This window comes from Meles meles, chromosome 5, assembly GCF_922984935.1.
Source record: "Meles meles chromosome 5, mMelMel3.1 paternal haplotype, whole genome shotgun sequence".
Lineage (NCBI taxonomy): Eukaryota > Metazoa > Chordata > Mammalia > Carnivora > Mustelidae > Meles > Meles meles.
The window spans coordinates 147,867,410-147,874,571 of NC_060070.1; the positions used below are offsets into that span (position 1 = coordinate 147,867,410).

A 7,162-nucleotide genomic window follows, 5' to 3' on the forward strand; every position below is an offset into this window, starting at 1 on the left:
CCTCAGTTCCCTCATCTCGAAAGTACCATTAAGCTAGTGCCCACTGTAGCAGGCTGCAGTGAGGGCTAATGGAGACAGTGTTAGGAAAACATTTCAGAGAAGACCCGGATAAAATATACGCCGAAGAAATGTTTGTTTCATGGATAAGGCCACTTACAGATTTTCTTTTTGTCTAGTTAGAATAGGGGAGCATCCTTGGGCAAAACCAACTCTCCAACTGAGAGGTGAAGAACTCAGCCTTCCCCAGAGAGAAGTCTGGCCTCTGACCTTGTTTCCTGGGAGGGAATCTCTAAGGCCCTAGAATGTGTCATCTTAGAGAAGTTGTCCAAAAGTTGACATTGAGAAAAGCACTTCTGTTTACCTGGTGGCCTTTGGCCAGCCAGATGGGAGCAACGCTGTTTGGACTGAAAGCTCTGGGCTGCACCAACCACGTGATTTATGATGGGGTTTGCATCATGCATGAGCTGGAGGGGCTGGAGACTGAGATCAGCTGTCTGGGCAGTTAGTCATGCCGAGGTGACGGAGCCCCAGTGAAGGCCCTGGACGCTGAGGCTTGAATGAGCTCCACCGCTTGGAAACACTCTGCATATTGTCACCCGTCAGTGCCAGGAAAGTAAAGTGGACCCTGAGTCCCTGGGGAAAGGACAGCCAGAAGATCCACATTTCATACTTTCTTTGACTCTGCTCTGTATCCCCTTTCCCTTGGCTGATTTTAGTCTGTATCTCTCAATTGTGATCATCCTAAAAGCAGTATAATAGTTTCCAGTGTTTAACTGAGGTCAAAGTGTACTTGAAGCCCTTCTAGCTAACGATGGAGCCCAACAGCAGCCTTAGGGATCCCTGGAATGACGAGCGCTGTCAGAAGTGGGCGTGGTCTTATTAGTTTCATCATGTGTGTACTGACTCCCTGTGTTGTACACCTGAATCTAATACAGTATTGCAGATCCACTCTTCAGTAGTTAGAAGTGGGTGTGGTCTTGCACCTGCAGAAGGACTTTATCCTTGTACCCATACGCTCGATGCTTTTGTGTCAGCTCACTTGGATTTTGTGATACTGTGCTTCGGAACTCGGTAATTAATTCTTATTTTCCAAATAGGGACACGTATGGAGAAGAATTCCTTAAGCTGACTGGTCACCAAGAAGGAACCTGCAAATCCTCCCGCGTTGTTGTGAAGGCCATCACTAGGCAGCTGTCTTGAGCCTTGGCTCTCATCGGCAGTGTAGGGCGCTCCTCATGGACGAGGAACTGGGTTGCTTTGGACAAGTCAGTTTCTTATGACTTCTGTTTCTTTCAAGAACCCTGCCTAAATACAAGCCGGGAGGCTCCTAAACATCATCTCAAGGTTGTTGTTGAAGGTGAGCTGGATCCAGCCTACTGAACTACTCGAGTGAAAGAAGAAAAGAGAAACGGAATGTCTGGGGTGGAAACAACATGTAGAAAGAAGGCTTTTCTATTTTCCTTACCATCCTTTGTCCATTCCACGCATTCTGCTTGTGTAAAGGTGATTTAGCAGGAATATATTGTTCTCAATATGATCCCTGTAGATTGTTTTTTCATGTTCTGGAAAGGATCTATTCTCTCTCTCTCTCTCTAAAAAAGATTTTATTTATTTGAGAGAGAGTATGTGTGAGAGCGAGCTGGGGGTAGGAGCAGTGGGCGAGGGACAAGCAAGCTCCTTGCTGAGTGTGGAGCCTGACATGGGGTTTGATCCCACGAACCTGACCGGGATCATGAACTGAGCTGAAATCAAGGTCAAACGCCCAACCAACTGAGACACCCAGGCACCCCTGGAAAAGATATGTTCCCGTAACAGCCGCCATTGAAAACGACAACTCAGAAAACCTAGTGCAAACTTGTGGCCACAATTTAAGGACAGCATTAATAAATGGCAATGAATTACTCATCATCTTCCATGTGATAAATACAATTCGTGCATTATCTCGCTTACTCCCCATCCCAACAATGTGGAGTAGCCATGATGTCTCCCATGGCAAAGCTGAGGAAGCTGAAGTTCAGAAGACTTTAGAAAGGGGGGACATGTAGATAGAGCGAATGAACAGAAGCAGGATTGACAGCCCTGCCATTAGATTCTGAAGTCCATGCTAATGTCCACAATAGCCAAACTGGAAGGAACCAAGATGCCCTTCAACAGATGAATGGATAAAAAGATATGGTTCATACTTACAATGGAACATTACTCAAGCCATCAGAAAGGACAAATACCCAATATTTGCATCAACATGGATGGAACTGGAGGGGATTATGCTGAGTGAAATAAGTCAAGCAGAAAAAGACAATTATCATATGGTTCCACTCATATGTGGAACATAAGGAATAGTGTGGAGGACCACAGGGGAGGGGAAGGAAACTGAGTGGGAAGAAATCAGAGAGGGAGACAGACCGTGAGCGACTCTGGACTCCAGGAAACAAACTCAGGGTTACAGAAGGGAGGGGAATGGGAGGATGGGGTACCGGGTGATGGGCATTAAGGGGGGCATGTGTGGTGATGAGCACTGGGAGTTATACACACCAGTGAATCATTGAACACTACAACAAAAACTTGTGGTGCACTATATGTTGGCCAACTGAACGTAATAAAAAATGAAGTCCATGCCAGGCCCTGCCTACTGTGTCCTGCTGCACGTTGTGTTATAGATCTCTCCAGTCATGGCTCACAGGAGGGAAGAGTGTATTGGCCCAGCCCTATGGGATGCACAGACCGTCAAACGAGTGCCCACTACATGGAAGGAATTGCGTCTCGACCAGTGAACTGCGAACGCCAGGCCAGAGAGAAAGGCCGCACAGGCCAGTGGGGGCATGAGCTGCCACCGGAAGTCTGGGTGGTCATGTCCTGCGACTCTGACATGGAAATTACATGTCGTGGGGACCCATTTGCGTGAGCGGGTAGGGTGACAGTGATGTAGCAGCTTGACTCCAGGGCTGGACAGTGGGCTCTAATCTGAGTTCTAACATAACCGCCTTGTGCTCTGGGAGACTCATCTTCGCTGGACCTACGTTTTCTTACCTATAAGAGGAAATTCGATTAGAAAATCCTATACTTTTAGGGTGCCTGGGTGGCCTAATTGGTTAAGTATCCGACTCTTGATTTTGGCTCAGGTCATGATCTCAGGGTCCTGAGATTCTCTCCCTCCCTCTCCCTCCTCCCCTCCACTGCCTCCCCCTCCCTCTCGAAAGATAGATGGATAGATAAATAGATAAAAGTAAATGAGAAAGTCATTCAGCTGATGTTCTTATAAGCAGAAATGAGCAGAAAACATTAATTAAGATTAAATATCGGGGGTGCCTGGGTGGTACAGTCAGTGAAGCATTCAGCTCTTGGTTTCAGCACAGATCATGATGTCAGGGTTGTAAGATTGAGCCCCACGTTGGGCTCTGTGCTCCACATGGAGTTGGCTTAAGACTCCCTCTCCCAACTGCTCCCCACCCTTGTATACTCTCTCTCTCTCAAATAAATAAATCTTAAAAAAAAAAAAATCCTGTACTTTTGCAAAGATTGTGCAAACCTTTATATAAAACATTACCCCCAAGCTGGGTTTTTGTGGCTGACTCCGAAAAAAAATATATAGATTTGTTGTGCAAGTTCCCCATTGGAATCACTTACAGTCCTCATTATCCACTCTGTCTCACTGTGTATTTGTCTAGATTCGCTTGAGAAGAAAAATCCTCAGTAGAAACAATCACTCCATGCTTTTGGAAGACAGTTTTCATCTCCTCGGTCTTCCATTAAAAAGCCTGAATTGTAGCCAGTGTAGTCTAATGAGAGAAATTATTTCACAATGTCAGTATGTCACCTTGAAGAAGTTTACCCATTTAAGAATGGGTTTTGAAGTGTACAGAGAGGCATAATTTGCATACGTTTGTTTCCTGCAACAGTGTTTTTCCAAATAACACATCTGTCCTGTCTCTGTTTGCCTGAAGCAATATAGAATGCATACTCTCTTTGAAAGAGAGAATTAATAATGCATCAGGGAACTTTCATCTGGAACAGCAGCTCAGATGTAGTCCAGTCAGTATCGAATGCAAGATATTAATATCCTAGTCTCTGGGAGGGCAGAATCCCCATACAGATTGCCACCAACATCACTTGTATACTTTAATTTGACAGTCACTCATTTACTATATGCTAAGAGCCAGGACCCAAGCCAGACGAGGACTATAAAGTAAACTAATGTCTCTGAGATTTGGTTTCCTCATCTCTGAAGTGCTCATCCTTGTAATATTTACCCCAAAAAGAAATAAGTTGGTGCATTTAAAATACCAGTCTCTGGCCTGGTGGAGATCTTCAATAAATAGTCATTTCAATGCAGCAGATGTGAGCCCTTGTTGCCTTGAAGGAACTGAATGTGAGTCGTGAGGATTAGTACTGTCCAAACAATCAGCAATAATATATGTCAGCGAGATTAGAATGGCAGGAATACAATGGGGATACCTGGAGGCAGAAGAGGGCACTTTTGTTTAGAGAAGTTAGGTAGAATTTGATCATTTCTTTTGGACCTTAAAAGGTTAGGTTTTCATGTGCAGCATAAGGGTATTTGATATACAGACTCTCCTTCAAAAATTAGCCATGATCAGGATAATATAGCTGGCAAGGTGAACCTCTCTGGTGAAGTATCACAGTCATCTACTAAGCAGTAGTTTCAAGAGGCAGGTTTTAGAGCCTCGACTCTTATTTGTTCTGTTCAGCCCTTGTCAGTGACTTGATTATCATGTAGTCAGATGACAGAAAGTGGGAGAGATGGTGTACGTGGACTAGCAGAATGCAAACCCAGTGGGTTGAATCTTGTAAGATGATGTCTACAAGCAAATATATTTATAGTTCTGCCTGAGATCCACCAAATAATGAGACTCTAGAGTTTGGGTGAGGAAAGAACTCCTTGATTTTAGCCAACTGTGAGTCATGCGTGAGAGAGAATCTAAAAACTCATTGAGAGTTTACTCTGCCGTAATAAAATTATTTCACTCAACAAACATCTCCTGAAGGGCCACTGTATGTAAAGAAGGTACATCAGTAAAGACTACACACCTGGACCTTGTGATCTCAGGACTTAAATTTTAATGGAATAAACAGAAATGAAATGAATTTCACAGTTGAATATTGCACTACAATTGTGACACGTGCCAAGAGGGACAAGTACATACATCACAAGGGGACCTGAACTCATGGCAGAGTCAGGAGAGGCTTCATGGGAAAAGTCAGTTTTGCTGAGAAAGAGATTTGGGGATTAACCAGGTAAAAGAGAAAGTCTTCCAGGTAGGGGAGATAGCATTTATAAAGGCCTTCAGCCAAAAATGAATTTAGAAGAAGACAAGATATGCCAGGATTGAGCCTCAAAGGAGATCAGTTCAACTGGTAAGACTCCGTATCTCAAGCCGACCAGACGATTAATGAGGTGGAACATGGTCAGTGCTGTGAAGGAACTCAGAATCAAGTTTTGCTGCACATTGGAGATACTTCCGTTTGCCTGGGGAATTAGGTACAAATTCACCAAGAAGGTGATATTTCATTTGGGTCTTTAAAGAAAGATCTGGTTGTGGCGGGTAGGGTTAGGTATTCTCAATACGCAAAGACCCATTAGCGGAGGATAAGAGAAGAGTAACTCAAATTACTAAACAGAGAGGTAGGAAGAAAATCAGGACAGTGCAGGATCATGGGAATTAAAGGATGACAGCAGGACAAGGAGGGAAGGGTCTCAATTTGGAATGGTTTCACAGAATTCAAATAAGATGAGGCCTGAACTAGATCTACCATGAACTGAAAGTTATTGGTGAACTTAGTGTGAGGAGACTGAGCTGTGAGTAAATAGAGACAGCAGATAGATAGCAGCTGATACACCTAGAAAACTACAAAATGTAGGGTTTTTGTAGCAGGATCCCTATGATGTTCATTTTTTTGTATTTTTGGAAGGACGCATAGTGCAGTAGACATGTAGTAGTTATACAAAAATTAATTTCAGTTGTTGGATGAATGAGTATTGGGGAAAAGAAAGGTTAATTATACTAGAAATGGGACAAGACTTTGGGGAAAAAGAGTTGATATTATATTCTGTCTCTAGCAAATTACTAACTTTGTGACCTTGGGCAAGTCATTTAACCACTTTGAGCCCTACTTTCCTCACTTACAAAATGAGGATAATGATAATTGATCTAATTTCCCAAGAGAGTTGGTGAGCGTGTGAAAGTAAGAAACTTTATGCAAATGTGCTGTATAGACTGTGGGGTGCTTACCTAATAAAAGATATTTTAGTATTCGAAGCACTAGAAGCTGTCAGGGACGGATGAGGTGGTCAGCTCATTGCCTCCTCTTCCTGGACTACATTTCCCAGGGACACCTGCACCAAAAAAGTCATGTGTTTGAGGTTGAGCCAATGATGTGTGAGCAGAGGTGGTATGTGCTGCTTCCAGGACTCAGCCGTTGAAACCTCCCAAAAGGGACCTGCATATTTCTTCTGCTGCTGCTCGTTTGATGCAGATGGGTGGGGGACCTTGGAGAATATATATTGTTGGAGGTACACGTTCTTACTACCAATTTGGAAAACAGGGTGGCATTGGCTTCAAAATGTGAACATTCTCATATCCCATAGTCCTGCCATTGTACTCCTAGGTATATGTGCTCTAGAAAAACTTGTAAATGAGCTTTTAGGAGACATACATGAGTGAGTTTATTGTTTGTGATAACCCAAACTGAGAGCAATCCAGATGCCTTTCAATAGGAAATCCTGTGTCCGTCTACAGACGAATGGAGAGGACAGTTTATGGTCACAAAAGCTAAATAACAAATCACTGTGAGGACAAATCACTGTCCACGAAACTACGTAAATGGAAGTAAGAAATCTAATGATATGTGGACAACGCAAGTCACAAAGGAAAATGTGTTGCGGTAAAATTGTGAAAAAAGAAAAAGATAAAATGGCAGGGCCTAGCAATGTGCTTTTCTGCACTGTATGCCTCTGTGGCTTTTTCAAAAAGAAGAAGGGAATTATATAAATCGTCTATTGGCAAAAAATACGGCCCACAACCACTACACAGGTTGGTGATGTAAGGAGACATGTAGTATTTATGTAGCGCGCCGTCTGCCGCATTCACTCTATCTTGCTGGGGCTCGGCCGGTCCTAGCTGGGCACCCTCATGCTGCCTGGGGA

General features: G+C 43.7%; 1 long non-coding RNA gene across 1 annotated transcript in view; it reads left to right on the forward strand.

The window, feature by feature from the left end:
* LOC123941897 overlaps positions 1 to 2,146 on the forward strand; it is a 224,789-nt gene extending 222,643 nt beyond the window's left edge. Inside the window, exon 6 of the long non-coding RNA XR_006818366.1 lies at positions 1,098 to 2,146. This is a non-coding gene — a long non-coding RNA (uncharacterized LOC123941897). The remainder of the gene's footprint in view (positions 1 to 1,097) is intronic.
* The last annotated feature ends 5,016 nt before the right edge of the window (positions 2,147 to 7,162 follow it).